Genomic DNA, 16,915 nt, shown 5'->3' with positions numbered 1-16,915 from the left:
TACTGATACTCTTACCACATCTCATGGTGCTCCTATGTTCAGTCATTCTAGTCCTTACTTTTCTGGTGGTCATGCCGACATATTTCAGGCCACAGTGACATGTGATTAAGTACACCAAGTTGGAGGAATTACAGTTAGTGAACTGGCGTTGCGTCCAAACTTTGCCATCTTCAAGATTGAGTGTTTTTGATGGGGTGGTCAAATGGCAGACACTACAATTGTTGCAAGGTTGGTGTCCAGTTAGTTTGGGCAGTCCCCACGCATTGAGGATAGTGTTGCTTGAGGGTCGTTGGTTTACTCTGGGTCTTGTCGAGACTAACTGGTCTCTTAAGTTCTTTGCTCTCTTAAAAGCAAAGCGAGGGAGGTCCCACTTTCTAGTTCCAGAATTGATTATCTTCCAATTCTTTTTGATTATGCTAGACACCTGATTAGAGGCCGTGTTGTACGTGGTCACACAGGTCATCATGGATGGTTCAGGGGGTTTCGGTACAGCTTCAAGGAGTGCATCCCTGTTTTGATTACGTGCCCTTTTGCAGGTTTTGGAGATGATTCTCGTCGGATAGCCACGATCTTCCAGTTTGTGGACTAGAGCTCTGGACTGTGATTTGTAGTCTTGGATGTTGCTGCAGTTGCGCCTTATTCGCAAAAACTGGCCAAACGGGAGGTTTTCCCTGAGAGGCCTAGGATGGAAACTGTCGAAGCGCAACAAGGAGTTACGTGCGGTGGGTTTGTAGTGGGTGGTGGTAATCAAGCCATTATTTTGTGCTTTGATGTTGAGGTCCAGAAATACCAGTTCAGTAGTGCTGCTAGTGCATGTAAAACGGAGATAAGTATCCCGATCATTGATCCATGTCAAGAATTGGTTCAGGGTGTCATCGTTACCCTCCCAGATAATGAAGATGTCGTCAATGTAACGACGCCAGGTGATTATGTTAGCAGAGTATGGGTTAGTCGGAGACTCGATGTGGCTACGTTCGAAATGATGGACGTATAGCCCGGCCACGCTCGGGGCAAAAACACTCCCCATCGAGGTCCCATTAGTCTGGAGGTAGAATTTTCCTTCATACTCGAAGTAGTTGTCTTTTAGAGCCAGTGCCGCACACTCAAGAATGAATTTTAGCGGGGTGCGGTGTTGCCAAGTGGTTTCCATTAGGACATCGTGTAGTACTTGTAAAGTAGCATCCTGAGGTAAGCTTGTGTATAAGCTTTCTATGTCCAGTCCGACAAGGAGTTGGGTTTCGGGATTAAATGTCATGTCTTTGATGACATTTAGCAGATGTTTAGTATCCTGGATGTAGGATGGTGTTTTCTGTACAAGGGGATTGAGGAAGAAATCGCAGAAGCGTGAGAGTGGTTCGAGCAGAGATTGGATGCCCGATACAATAGGTCTCCCTGGTGGCGGATTCTTGCCCTTATGTACCTTTGGTAAGGTATAAAAGTACGGTACCCTCCCGTTCTTAGTGCAAAGATAGTCGCCCTCCTATTTCTCTCTGCTCGAACCACTCTCACGCTTCTGCGATTTCTTCCTTAATCCCCTTGTACAGAAAACACCATCCTACATCCAGGATACTAAACATCTGCTAAATGTCATCAAAGACATGACATTTAATCCCGAAACCCAACTCCTTGTCGGACTGGACATAGAAAGCTTATACACAAGCTTACCTCAGGATGCTACTTTACAAGTACTACACGATGTCCTAATGGAAACCACTTGGCAACACCGCACCCCGCGAAAATTCATTCTTGAGTGTGCGGCACTGGCTCTAAAAGACAACTACTTCGAGTATGAAGGAAAATTCTACCTCCAGACTAATGGGACCTCGATGGGGAGTGTTTTTGCCCCGAGCGTGGCCGGGCTATACGTCCATCATTTCGAACGTAGCCACATCGAGTCTCCGACTAACCCATACTCTGCTAACATAATCACCTGGCGTCGTTACATTGACGACATCTTCATTATCTGGGAGGGTAACGATGACACCCTGAACCAATTCTTGACATGGATCAATGATCGGGATACTTATCTCCGTTTTACATGCATAGCAGCACTACTGAACTGGCATTTCTGGACCTCAACATCAAAGCACAAAATAATGGCTTGATTACCACCACCTACTACAAACCCACCGCACGTAACTCCTTGTTGCGCTTCGACAGTTTCCATCCTAGGCCTCTCAGGGAAAACCTCCCGTTTGGCCAGTTTTTGCGAATAAGGCGCAACTGCAGCAACATCCAAGACTACAAATCACAGTCCAGAGCTCTAGTCCACAAACTGGAAGATCGTGGCTATCCGACGAGAATCATCTCCAAAACCTGCAAAAGGGCACGTAATCAACACAGGGATGCACTCCTTGAAGCTGTACCGAAACCCCCTGAACCATCCATGATGACCTGTGTGACCACGTACAACACGGCCTCTAATCAGGTGTCTAGCATAATCAAAAAGAATTGGAAGATAATCAATTCTGGAACTAGAAAGTGGGACCTCCCTCGCTTTGCTTTTAAGAGAGCAAAGAACTTAAGAGACCAGTTAGTCTCGACAAGACCCAGAGTAAACCAACGACCCTCAAGCAACACTATCCTCAATGCGTGGGGACTGCCCAAACTAACTGGACACCAACCTTGCAACAATTGTAGTGTCTGCCATTTGACCACCCCATCAAAAACACTCAATCTTGAAGATGGCAAAGTTTGGACGCAACGCCAGTTCACTAACTGTAATTCCTCCAACTTGGTGTACTTAATCACATGTCACTGTGGCCTGAAATACGTCGGCATGACCACCAGAAAAGTAAGGACTAGAATGACTGAACATAGGAGCACCATGAGATGTGGTAAGAGTATCAGTAAACTGACAGAACACTTCCTGTCCCACAACCACACTCCTAATGATTTTACGTGGACAGTCATTGAGAAATTTGACAACTGCGATGAAAAAACTCTTCACACAAGAGAACAACGGTGGATCTACCGCCTTTCCACCCACTTGACTGGACTTAACGATTTCATACCTTGGAATTCATTGAATTGCTGAGCCCTGTTCCCGACTGGACTCGTGGTTCTGTCCCTTTCTGTAACCCCTTTGTGCTACTTTTGCTACTTTCTCATTGAAAGTGACCATATACTTCTGCGCATGCGTAGCCCATGAGCACTTGGCACTGATCATGCGCATATGCGTCACTCAACAAGCGCAGCTACGCCGCTTGCTCCACCCCTCTGCAGGTACCGCCCCATATGAATGAGTATAAATACCAGAGTGCTCCTGACCCTCATTCACTCGGGACACCGCAGCAGGACTACAGGTTCATGGAGCTCTCAGACCGGTAATCTCGTAAGTACAGAGATAAACCCTTCACGACTACATAGGTAAGCAACCTTCTCTCCTAAACAGGTTTTATTCTAACCCCTGCCTCCCTACACATCTAGGGTCCGCTCTCCCCTGCCTGGTGACCCATGAGGCTTTAACAGCTAATAGCATGTGTGAGGAAACAGAATTATTCATGCTTGATTCTCACTCATTGACTATTTTCCGCTGTTTAGTCCACCACTTCCACCCCGTTTAGAAACGCTTTATAAATCACTTCCGCCATGTAATCTCATGGCCACGATTTAGAATCCCGCCGGTAGAGGTCGTTCACACACCCTAAACTTGCCGGCAGTGCGTTGTGTTTCCAGTATAATGTACTTACTCGACTTTACCATGTACGTCTGTCTTCGTCCTTTATGTTTTGTGTACAGTAAAACGGAGGGAATCCCCCTCCATACACGTATAGCACCTTAGCGTGTGCGACACATTTTAAAACTCACTTCACTTAATAATAATTATTTTTCACTCACACTCTCATTGGTCCTGAGGAAAGCCAGTTTAAAACAAGAAAGGCCTGGCTGAAACATGTCGACCACATAGGACGCGGGAGTTCATAATTCGCTCCACCGCGTCCGCTTGCCTTTTTATACGCTAGCGTGGGCCCAGCTATTAAAGTTCTGTATACCCTCGGGCACTGGGACCCACAGCATAGCTTTTAAATCACTTTCTTATACACCCCCTCACAGCACACTCAGAGAAGTATACCAGCTCCTCAGTAATCTGGAGTCGAAGCACACCCGGGACGCATTCGGTGTCACTGTGGTGGGCCCGATGATGAAGCATGCCACCGACTAGGTCGGTGGGTGAGGGCTTAACAACCAAACCAAATGGTTTGCCATCATACGTACTGAGTCTCCCTTAGAACACAACCAAGCTAGTCCTATTTTGATAGTTACATATTAACTTGGGGATCCGGACTGGCTTATCTAGTCCTCTCTCTCCGTTTTGATTTGCTGATCCTGTATATAGTAACAGTTCCCAACAAGTTACATGTTGCAGCAATGTCCTGTTTCCACCCCCACATGGGATAGTAAAAAGTTCTCTTTGGCCTTCCATACAAACTTTGAAAAGCAATTTCAATAAGCTAAGCAGACTCAAAGCGCTTTTGTTTCAACAAGAAGTGGCTCTCACATCAGCTTGCAAGACCCTTGGCCTTCCATTCCAACTTTGAAAAGCAATTTCAATAAGCTAAGCAGACTCAAAGCGCTTTTGTTTCAACAAGAAGTGGATCTCACATCAGCTTGCAAGACCTTCGAATTACAGGCGGCGAAAACAGCAAGTGAGTTACACTCGCTGCTAAATATGAATCTCCCACTCCATTTTGGAGAATTAATACACCAAATATTTAATGCGTCTGATACATGGGCACTTGCCCACTTTTTAAAACTTGTGGGATCTGGCCTTGTTTCTTGCTTTCAGACTATTTTTGGAGTAATATCAGCCTTTATCAATTCCATCATTTTCAGCCCCTTCGGAGGGTTTCCCCTGGTGCTCTTGCTCAATTGCAGCGTACCTATATTTATATTGCTGCTGCGCAATGGCTGCTTGATCTGTGGATCTGGCAAACCCAGTCCAGTTGCAGCTGTATCCTGAACTTATGCACCAGCTTTTTGCTGCAATGCCATCACAAGCTCTTGACATAGATTACGGGCTCACCTTCCGTTATGCCTACTTCAATTGCGTGCAGCCTGTGTTCCACTGTCCTTTTGGATGGGCCCTGGATGTCTGCCTTTCCAATACAACCCACGCTACCCTAGATTACGATCTGTTAATGGGTCCGTTCAAGGCTCATGACCAGGAATGTGCCATGGGTAGGTGTTTTGTGTGCGAACCTCTGCTTGCGCCAATGGCAGACTTGAGTATCTGTGCTTGTGTGCAGCACCTCATTGACCAGAGTTTCATCGAAGTTGACGCAGGTTGCCCTGAGATGCTCCTAACAGCCTCTGGATATGATGAGCTCAATCAACTTACTTAAGATGGCATACCTTTTTACTATGGAAGGGCCAGACAACGTACTGGAGTTCATGGCATTTTGTTTTTCCCGTACCATTTCTGTCTCCGAGGATTAATTATGATTCGATGGATTTTTGAGTACCTAATTGACAGCTTGTTTTGTTGAAAAAAACAATGTTCTGATAAAGTTTTTTTTTGGGGGGGGGGGCGGGGGGGGGGGTTCATGCCTATGCTAATTGGACTACAAATAAGACACTTTGCCTCTGCTTATCTCTGATTTTTGTTTTCACATAGGGCTAACGACCTGGCCAAGGGGAGGGTGTCACATGGCCCATAAGGACATTGCTGTTTTTCAATAACTTAGCATGAGCACGCTGCAGCTTGCCTGCTGCTTTTGCACACGTTACTACACATCTTTATTTTTGCAATAATTTCAATGACTGCTTTCACATGAAAACTTATCGCTGTGTTCACTCTCTGCATGTTCCTGGGATTTTGACTGAACACTATGAGCAAGGCCAAAAAACAATGCCTCTTGGTATTTTGTTCTGACCAGGCTTTAGCCCTTAGACAAAACATACTGATGCAGCTACTGTTTGGACAAACGCACGCTGGTCTTATTAGAATACACTAATATGTAGCCCACACTTGGAGAGGGACCTTTCCAGGGAGAAGAGCGAAACAGCACCTATGATGTAGATCTACCGTCTATAGGCTAAGGTATAGGGTCTGCTTTCAAAGTCTATAGATATTCTAATAAATGATACTACACTTGATCTTAGCTAAAAGGCTGAGAAGCGATTCTTCTATTAAATGATAATACTTCTTCTTAGCAAGGGGTGGGAGGTTAGGCACTGTAGTCTTTTTCTCCATTTACTTTTTAGGATGACATCTGACATCTTGATAAACGGAGTAGCTGCTATGCTGACTGTATTTGTATTATGCATTTTCCTGCTGGTTGTGTCACGTATACTGCATGTGAGTGTACATTAGTTAAAATATATATTTTAAACTATCTTGTTTCTCTGTCAGATCTTATCCTGGACAAGTACAAGAGTGCGAGTGAAAAGGTGTGTCTTGTTACCGCGATTCCTGAGAGATCTGAGGTGTCTAATCATTTGTTTCTCTGTGAGTGAGTAGGAGAGCACGTGAGACACTATAACTAGTCAGTCCTAGGCTTGTGGGTACTAAGGTGATAGAAAGACTCAGTCCCTAAACACCATGGTCCCATATTCCTGCACATAGTTCTGTATTTGTGCAGAATCCCTGCAACAGATTTTGGTTACAAAAGATTGTGGTTGCACTCTATATGAGAGAAAAGAAAGAAATATATTGAAATCTCACCCTGGTGGAGAAACCATGAAATCATATAAACATGTATACACAAAGCACTCACCTACTACTAAAAAGGAGTAGTGAGTTAAAGATAGCCCAAAGGTTCATATACATTCCCAAGCGAAAAGACCAGAGAGTAAGAACAGTATATATTAATTTTTCCTTTAAAATAAGAAAAACAAAGTATGCAAAAAATATGCAGGCTAACTATGTATGTCTCTTTGTCTTCAGGATACACTAATATGTGCACAGAGAAAATACCAATCTCTAAAGGACGTAGGGACAACAATTATATAACAATTATATAACTATTTGTATATTTCTTCATACAATGCCAGCACATAGCAGGTAACAGCCTTATTGTTGTAACTTGATACTTTAGGTTCTTTATTTCTTCTTTGTAGGCTTAGCAGGAAGTTTGAGAACCCAACGAAAAGGATGACAACAGGAGCTGAGACGAGCCACCGCACCATCCTGACGAGGGAAAACCGAACACAACGAGGTTCAGACTAGCCTGGAGCAACAAAGGTAAGTGCACTAGACGCAGAGGAGCATTACGGGACTACTGAAACGCATATCGCTCTTCCGTATTCTCAGGGCCATTTTAAGCCCACACTGCTCTGCTCCAGTTGCAGCCTGCTTTCACGACAATCGGGATCCTATTAAAAAAGGACACTAAGAGAACATTTGAACTTAACACCACTGCAAGGACACTAGCGTGGTACATGTTCAGTTTACCATCAAACAATTGAAAGGACTGAATTACTTTAGAACACAATAAAAGTATTGCATGTACAATTCTCAAACTGTAAGGCAAAAACATGGTGTCAGTGACTATGTATCCCTGCGACAAATTATACATAAAAAATAACAACCACGAAGTTCATTAAAGGACCATTCAACATAAATCTTTTATTCAGTGCAAGACAATGGCAGCCCCACTGGACAACTTTAGAAGTCATCAATCCAGACCAGGGAGGAGGTAATCAGGAGCTAATACTACTGAAAAAAGAAGCAAGCACCATCTTGCGCTTCAATCCGGCGATTTCCAATAAATTGAGCTCCAGAATTTAAACATCTATATTTTCACTTACGAGCACAATCAGGTCACATTCGATAGGCTGAAAATACAAAATGTGTTGTGTGATTTTTGGAATCACAATGAAACAAACGACAGTACTCTTCACTCTCTCATAACATCAACCTGCCAGGTGCAGGGGGATATAATTATGTAAACACCGAAGGACAAAGGAAGACGCCAAGTTCCACGCAGGTGAAAGAAGACGCTGCACAGCGTTGGCTTCACACAATGGCTGTTAAAAGATTTCCAAATCAGCTGTGGAACTTCACCGGGGGGGGGGGGGGGGGGGGGGGGAGACAAGGTGCCTGCCTACATCATTAATTTGACAAGTGACACTTCCTGAAATAATTCTTTGATCTATTTCTCTAAATAACACAGGTAGAGATCACAACTTCCACTCGGGAAAGCCATCTGGCCAAGGCAACTGAATCACATGCCTACTCTGACAGTCTTACATCAAGGCTTATTAAGACCGGTCCTAACACCATATCAGCTGCATCTTTTTATCACACTTTTCTACTCAAGTACTGATAAGGACACATTTAATTCCTTTTTCCTTGTTTCCGTCTAAGTGCCATCACAACAAATTACCTATTATTCTTCCACTTTACATTACTGGCATCACATGCTATGCTTTTCTAGAAACAAGCAATGAGGTACTATGCCGTTCGTCTCTCACTACTCAATTGAGTGACACACTATTTTAGTGTTTAATATCCTCCTTGTTCAACAACCAGGTCCACAAGTGCCCCATCCTGAGGACACCACTGAAGCACTGGGGTCAAAATGCATCAACACCTCCAGTTATGGTTATTAGGCCTGAAGGGTTTTTAACGGAACCCTACTAAAGAGGAATTTATTCACATCATTTTGTTTTCAAAATAAATGTGCAATAACCCTGTGCTTACACCGTGTCCAAAAGGAAGTAATGACTCAAAAATTCTTCTATGGGAGGAGGAGCTTCGCGGGCAAGCAAGATGGCCGCGTAAGCTCGGAGCTCCGCAGACCCTCCGGCCCTCCGCAATAATCCTGCTCGAAATCCTGTTCCACGTAGGTGGATTCCGAATGCTGACGGGTCACTGATGCGGGCACTGCCTCCCGCGTTCGAATCGGAGATTCCTACGCTGAGCTACGTCGTGTGATGCCTCTTGCCAAGGAAGCGCCATTGTCTCCTCGGTCTCCGCCACTCCGCAAGCTTGGGATGCGTAGTGCTGGGTGGTGATCCCCACTTGCGGAATTTCCTATACCACTATGCCATCTACCACTGGACTTTGCTACACCTCTGCTCTACAACCTCGGCTCGGCGCACCTTGGGCTCGGAGCTGTGTGTGGTGGCCCCACGGTCTCATCGGACCCAACATGGCGGGCAAGGGCGACCCGGACAAGACAGCGAACAAAGGAGTTCGAGGCAAGTCCCAAGTGCAGCAGAACAGGATTGATAGATATGCTCAACTCCGCATATCGCCTGCACCGGGAGCCTCAACTAAGGACATCTCCGCATCGGGCTCGCCGGATGGGTCCGAGCCCACCCTCAGTGATGTTATGGGGGCCATCTCGGGCATCCGAGCAGAAATGCAGAAACAGCATGAGGTCCTGACCCACAAGGTGGACACACTGGCGGTGGATCTCACCCTCATCAGAGCTGACCTGGGTAAAACCAACGATCGGGTGAAATCGCTGGACTTGAAAGCCTCGAGCCTTACCACCGACGTCTCGGACCTGCAAACCGAGGTCCGGACCCTACGACTCGCCTCTGACCAAGTCTTCAGGAGACTGGACTACTATGAAGGTCGTGCCAGGCGACAGAATGTCCGCATCATTGGCGTTCCGGAAGGGTCGGAGGATGCATCGGCGGACCTGTTCGTTGAGGACCTGATTCAGAACCATCTTACTCCCCCCGGGTTGAGCAAATTCTTCTCGGTGGAGCGAGCACATCGGGTGCCAGGTGGCCCGCCAAAGACGGGCGCGGCACCTCGACCCATCATTGCTAGGTTCCTCAACTTCAGGGACCGGGACGCAATTCTACAGGCGTCCAGGAGGCATGGACCGCTACAGTACCAGAACTCAGAGGTGCATTTCTACCCTGACTTCACCAGAGCGGTACAGAGACAGCGCCAGAGCTACGGGGGAGTGAAACGGCGACTGAGGGACATGGGAATCAAGTACTCGATGATGTTCCCGGCCAAGTTGCGGGTCAAGCACGACGGCCGTGCAATGTTTTTTGACTTTCCGGACAACGTAAGCGAATGGCTTGACACCCTACCACAGCGAAGCGATGACCGGGAGAACGGCGAAGGGGGCGCGGCTGGTGGTGCAGATTTGTGAGAACTGGCTCTACCAAGGGGACACTGGCGGTTGGTGGTCCTGCTATATGTGACATTAGTCTCCTTTTTCAGTGTAACAGCAATTTGAGATCCTGTCGTTTCATGGGGGGCGGCGGGGGGTGTCCGCGGGGAATCCTTACTCCTCTTGGGGCTTTCTGTAGACTAGGTAATGGGGTGACAGGCACACTGCTGGTTGGGGGGACTTTTTAGTCTGCTGCAGGGGTGCAGGGTGCGGGGTGTTTTGGGACAAGTTCGAATGTCTCTTAGAGTGCTTTTGTTTTCTTTCTTTCGGCAATGGGAGATGTATATTGTTGTACTTTTGAATCTGCAAGGGTCCCTCAGGCCGGGTAGGGGAGGGTGCCACGATGATGGGGGGTAAGAAATTAAAAGTTATCAGTTGGAATGTCAACGGGTTGGGTGACCGAATCAAACGGGGAATTGTGCTTCAAATGCTCAAGCGTCACATGCCTGATGTGGTTTTTCTGCAGGAAACCCATTTGATTGGGAATTCATGTAAGGCGCTCAATCGCAAAGGGTACAAGATGGTGGCGCACTCGGGGTTCACTTCAGGCTCTCGGGGGGCGGGCGTTCTTGTTCGGGCTTCCCTGCCGCTGGAGATTGACGTCACTACGATAGATGATAGAGGACGCTACGCAGCGGTGGCTGGGCGGTGGGAGGGGAGGACCCTCATCCTACTTTCAGTTTACGTCCCGCCTGGTCTACAGACCAGCACGTTCCAGGACCTTGGTGGCGCCATTTTAGCTCTGCCTGACGGTTTACTTATTGTTGGGGGTGACTTCAATTCCGTCTGTTCTGGCACTCTGGACCGACAACCGTCTAGAGATCTTCGCCACTCACAACTGTGGCTGCCCTCATTTATAGATTCAATGGGCCTTGTGGATAGTTGGAGACTCTTACACCCTACGCTTCGTCAGTACTCCTTCCTGTCCAGCGCACATGGTAGCTTGTCCCGTATAGACTATATCCTTACCTTGGCAGCTCACGCTACGGCCGTGTCTGAGGCTCGTTTTCTGGCGCGTGGAGTTTCTGATCACTCGCCGCTCCTGGTCTCCTTTGACTTCGATATTGCTTTGTCGGTGCGACCGGCAACGGTCAACCCCTGGTACTTTCATAACCCAAAGACCCGTGCCCTACCAGCCAAGGCTATAGATCTATACTTCTCCGAGAACGAGGGTTCGGTCGGGTCGGCTGCGACCCTGTGGGAGGCGTTCAAGACCGTCCTGAGAGGCGAGGCATTTGCTTTAATAGCGGAGGCCCATCGGAACAGAGATGCCGATCTCCTCTGTATCGAGGAGGAGATCTTGGACCTCGATGCCCAACTTGACCCTGACCCTAACCCAGACCTCCTCCATGCGCTTTCCCTAAAGCAACTGGAGTACCGTGATCTCGCTACGAATGCCGCCCAGAACCTGGCTAGGGAACAGCAGGGCCGTATCTACGACGTGGGGGACAAGGCTGGCAAACTGTTGGCCTGGTTGGACAGGAAAGAGCTGGACAGTCGGGTTGTACCTGAGATCCTGGGGGCGGATGGCACCCCTGTCACTGACCCCTCCGCCATTGCCGAGTCGTTTGCCGATTATTTCAGGGGTGTTTACACCTCCTCCTCTGACTGTACAGAGGCCGACTCGGCAGAACTTCTCTCGACCGTGGATCTTCCCTGGCTCACGGAGGAGGACCGCGATGATTTGGACAGGGACATCACTTCTGACGAGATTGCCCTTGCGATCCGCTCCTTGAGATCTGGCAAGGCGCCGGGTCCCAATGGAATCCCGGCTGAGCTCTATAAGATACGACCCGATGTGGTCTCCCCGCGTCTCCGTGCTATGTTTCTGGAGGCGAGGGACGCCGGCGTCCTCCCCCTTGATCAGAGGGTGGCTACTATCGTGGTCATCCACAAGGACGGTAAACCAAGGGATGTGTGTCGTTCATATCGGCCTATTTCCCTTCTGAATACCGAACCAAAGGTCCTCGCCAAATTGCTGGCTAACCGACTGGTTGGGGTTATTGGCGACCTGGTGCATCCGGACCAGTCGGGCTTTATTCCGCACCGCAACACTGCCCTCAATTTGAGACGGCTTCACGGCGCCCTGGCTAGGACGCATACTCTTACGGAGCCAGCTGTGCTGGCGTCTCTCGATGCCACCATGGCGTTTGACTCCATCGAGTGGAATTACCTCTGGGCGGTGTTAGCTAAGTTCGGTTTTGGCCCGGTCTTCCTCAGCTGGGTGAAACTTCTTTATGCCAGCCCAATGGCTAATGTATCTGTGAATGGTCGCCTGTCGACGTCCTTTGTCCTTCACAGGGGTACCAGGCAGGGCTGTCCCCTGTCGCCTCTACTATTTGCCCTGGCTCTCGAGCCCTTGGCGGCCACGCTGCGCTTCCACCCCGACCTCCATGGTATCACCTGGGCACCGGACTTCGAGGACCGTATCTCCCTCTACGCGGACGACATCCTCCTATATCTGACGTCCCCGTACCAGCCTCTCATTGTTGCCTGCGACGTGCTTAAACACTTTGGGAGATACTCTGGCCTGATTATCAATTGGGCCAAGTCCTCCCTATACGTATTGAAAGGGGACACGCCGCGCCTCCCTAGAGGCTGCAACATCCAGGTGGCCACACAGGGCTTCAAGTACCTAGGGATCTACATCTCTGGGAACCCGAAGGTTCGATACGACCAGAACTTGCTCCCCCCACTGCAGCGCCTTCGACGCGACGTGGAGGGTTGGCGTAAGCTCCCGCTCTCCCTGCTTGGCCGAGCGGCCCTGTTTAAAATGATGTCCTTACCCAGATTCCTGTATGTCCTACAAAACACCCAAGACCCGGTACCGGCCCGATACTTCCGGGAAGTTGAGAGTCTTCAGCGGGCCCTGCTCTGGGATGGCCGCCCTCGGGTGGCGATCACGAAGCTCACGCTCCCGTGGTATGACGGGGGCATAGCACTGCCGGATGTACGTAGATACTATTGGGCCTCCCAGCTTGCGGCCCTCAATCACGGGTTTTATGGGCCGGTAAATAGCCCCGGCTACGCTATGGACAGGTGGCTCATGAGTGGAGGTAATTATTACAGAGCCCTTTACTCCAGATCTCTGGATCGGCGTATGTCCGGTCCCACTAAGACGGCAGTCTCTATTTGGCGTTCGATCACCAGGGTGCAGGGATGGCAGGGCAGACTGACCGGTTTCACTCCCCTGTATGAATCCGATATGTTGGGCAGACTGTGGCACACCAAGGGCTTTGACAAATGGGACCTTATTGGCATCACCAGGGTGGAGGATGTGATTTCCAAGGGGACTATTAAGACCTTCCCCCAGCTACAGACTGAGTACCAGCTGGGTGACTCGGAGTTCTTTCGATATGCACAGCTGAGGCACGCCTTGCTCTCTGCTATGACCCCTGGGGAAGACATCCCGGAAAGCTCACCGCTGGAGGACAGAGTGCTGGACGGCCATATGCCCGACAGCGCAATCTCGCTGTCCTACAAAAAACTAATTAATGTTCGCACTGACCTTCTCCTTGGGCTACGAGACCAGTGGGTGGCGGATGGCCTGGAGATCGATGAGGAGGACTGGCAGAGTGCAGTGTCCTCCCCTAAGGAGGTTGCCATCTCATCCCGGCTTCGTCTGGTCCAATTCAAAATCCTGCACAGGGTATACGTTACTGGCCCCCGACTAATACACATGGGCTACTCGCCCGACGGCCTCTGTCGTCGAGGCTGTGGTGCCCTCGCTACCTTTTTACACATCCTGTGGGAATGTCCGGCCATAGCGTCCTACTGGAGGAGGACTCACAGGGTCATGAGCGAAGTGTCGGGTGTGGGGATTGCGGCGGAAGCCCGTAGGTGCCTACTTAATATTTGGGAGCCGACGGATCACAACACAGCCCAAACTCAGTGGGTGACCCTAGGCAATATGGTGGCCAAGAGAGACATCGCTCAAAAGTGGGGGGCCAATACGGCACCCTTGGTGGTGCAGTGGAAGGCCAACATGGACTGGTGTATGCTCCGGGAGAAGACTGTCTATGTTGCCAGGGGTAAACCCAACAAATGGAACAGGGTGTGGGGCGCCTGGAACTCTTACCAGGGTGATGTGTGTCTACCGCCCGAGCCTGCCTCATTGGATGAGCACCTGTCACTGTGACCTATGACACCGACTGTATACGATACCTGAGTGATCCTGTTTCTCCCCTCCCCCCTCCTATCATCCTCTACTCTTCTGTACTTCTGAAATGTTGGTTTCTTTCTCCTCCTGGCCTTATATTCCTTGCTGTATTCTCCTCCCACTGCCACTCTTCAGCGCCGATTGGCGTTTTCTTTTATTGTTATAAAATATAAAATAAACCTGTAATTTCCTGCTGTACCTGATCTGCACTATTATGCTCTGTTTACTGTGCTGCCTTGCCTCCGGGATGTCAGGCTGAATAGCTGTGTGCTCTCGTGAAATAAAGGTTTTCAAAAATATTTAAAAAAAAAAAAAAAAAAATCTTCTATGGACACCTACAGAACTTCACATCTCCTAACTTTGGAAATCGAACTGTACATTGGAATCAAAAATCTTTTTACATAAAACATTGTTTTCACAAACAGTGGTGACCGTTGACAGCACTATCCACCAGTGTGCAGTGTTTAATATGTACTGTTGTGTCAATGTTTAAATTATGTGTCAACTCTATAGCTGAATCAGGTGTGAGCTCAATAATATGCTGCTATATTACATTAAAGCATTCTGTTGAATAAAATATTTTGAAGATCATTGGTCATCAAATGACTTGGTCATTATGATTTTTGAGTAATGACAGCATTAATTATCACACAATTTGTATTTTTGTTTTTTAAGGTGTCTCTCTTGTGCCATTCCCTTTCCCCTCGCTCTACTGATGATCCGCAGAGATATACTTTCTATAGTTGTCATTGGGTAGAGGGAAGTGTGGATCCTAGGATCACTCCCGTTGCATCTCCATTACAAGGTTTGTGCAACCCTGACAGAAAGTAGATGCATCCTTGGGGCCATTCTTTAATATTTGAACTCAGGGTTTTCTTAGACATTAGAGGAATTGTGGGAGATGTTTACTTTAGTCCTTGAATCCCCAAAAATATCAAATGAGCCCCAAATCATACACAAATTTGCACATTACCCTTCTAAACCCTAAACAAAATCAAAAATATACATCTGAGACCGCTTCCTCACAAAAAATGTAAATAAAAGTAGGCCAAAATTAACATTGAAACTACCTCAAAACATTTTGCATTAACACACCATCCACCCTTTCCCAAAATATCACCCGAAATATTTAAAATGAGCCCAAAAATGTATTTTAACGCACAAAATGAAAACAAGTTACTTACCTGTAACTTTGGTTCCCCAGTATTGGTAACTTTCATAGATTCCCATAGCTTGTATCATTCCCCGTAGTTGGAATGGGAGTCTTGGTAAATAAAAAAATACCATAGCAGTAGGTACAAAGAGAAAGAAAGGCCTAGGCCTCATCTCATTTTATAGCATACCCACCTCTTTTTGTAAAAAAGACCAAAAACCTGCAACAACCAATCAGATTAGCCTCACCCCATAGAACCCTCCTGAGAGAACTTCAGAGCTTCAGAGTTTCGTAGCCATTGTGTAACAGTAATTACCTCTGCTGAAGGCTGAGCTTTCCCAGGGGAGGAGGGTGGGCGCATGGGAATCTATGAAAGTTACCAATACTGGGGAACCAAAGTTACAGGTAACTTGTTTTCTTGCCCCAGGATTGGAATTTTTATATTTCATAGATTCCCATAGCATATATCAGAGTAGCTAGCAGTAAGCAATAAAAGCACATTTTGTAACATAAGCATCAAAATACCTTGAGTGTCCATACTTTTATAAGAAGCAAATAGACATTGAAAACCATGTCAGTAAACATTATCAGGTACAAAATGTGCACTAATAGGAAGAAAGGATAGAAGGGAAAGCTCACCACTCATTGGAAGAGATTCCTCAGGACCGCTTGACCAACTGCTGCCTCATTCCTTGTGGAAGAGTCCAAGCAGTAATGCTTTGCGAACGTGTGGGCACTGCTCCATGTAGCTGCCCTACGAATGTCCTTGATAGGAACTCCAGCGAAGAGAGCAGCAGAAGATAAAAGTGATCTTGTGGAGTGAGCACATACAGGTCTTTCTAGCGGCTTACCCGCCGCTTGGTGGCGATAGTGAATTGCACTGCAAATCCAACGTGAGATTCCTTGTTTTGAAAGAGGAAAACCTTTTCGAGGAGCACTATAAGCAACAAGGAGTTGAGAAGATTTTCTGAAAACCTTTGTGCATTCAAGATAACATTTCAGACATCTCTGGACATCCAAGGAATGCAGAGACCTTTCTGCTGGAGACGTAGGTCGAGGGAAAAAAGATTTCAGAACTACAGGCTCGTTCAAATGGATATCCAAAGGGACCTTTGGAATGAATTTTGGGGTTTGTTCTTATGATTAGAGTGTCTTTTTGAACTGTAAAAAAGGGTTCCATAATGGTAAGAGCTTGCAGTTTCCTAATGAGGTCTTATGAGATGAGCCAGAACTAAATTGTGTTGCCACATTGGAGGCGGAGGCCGAACTGGAGGAAAAACCCTGAAAAGACCTTTCAGGAATTGTTTGACAATCTTAGCAGACCAGAGAGAAGGACAGGAGGCCATCCGCCTGAATCTAGAGATAGCCACCAGTTGTACCTTGATGGAGGAATGTGCCAGGCCTGACTTAAGATTCTGTCTCCCATGAGCACTGGATTTGCTAAACCAAGACTCACCAACAGAATCCAGAGCCAGGCGGCACCGCAATTTTGCACCACTCTGCACCAGATGCCCACGG

General features: G+C 47.6%; 1 protein-coding gene and 1 pseudogene across 1 annotated transcript in view; both read right to left on the bottom strand.

The window, feature by feature from the left end:
- Positions 1-16,915, bottom strand: part of LOC147683099 (zinc metalloproteinase-disintegrin-like VLAIP-B) — a 4,305,256-nt gene that overhangs the window by 4,110,087 nt on the left and 178,254 nt on the right. The window lies entirely within an intron of this gene.
- On the bottom strand, positions 6,046-6,125 carry LOC147683100 (U2 spliceosomal RNA; annotated as a pseudogene).

Source organism: Lissotriton vulgaris, chromosome 11 (assembly GCF_964263255.1).
Source record: "Lissotriton vulgaris chromosome 11, aLisVul1.2, whole genome shotgun sequence".
Taxonomy (NCBI): Eukaryota; Metazoa; Chordata; class Amphibia; order Caudata; family Salamandridae; genus Lissotriton; species Lissotriton vulgaris.
This window is presented reverse-complemented; position numbering and strand designations above follow the sequence as displayed.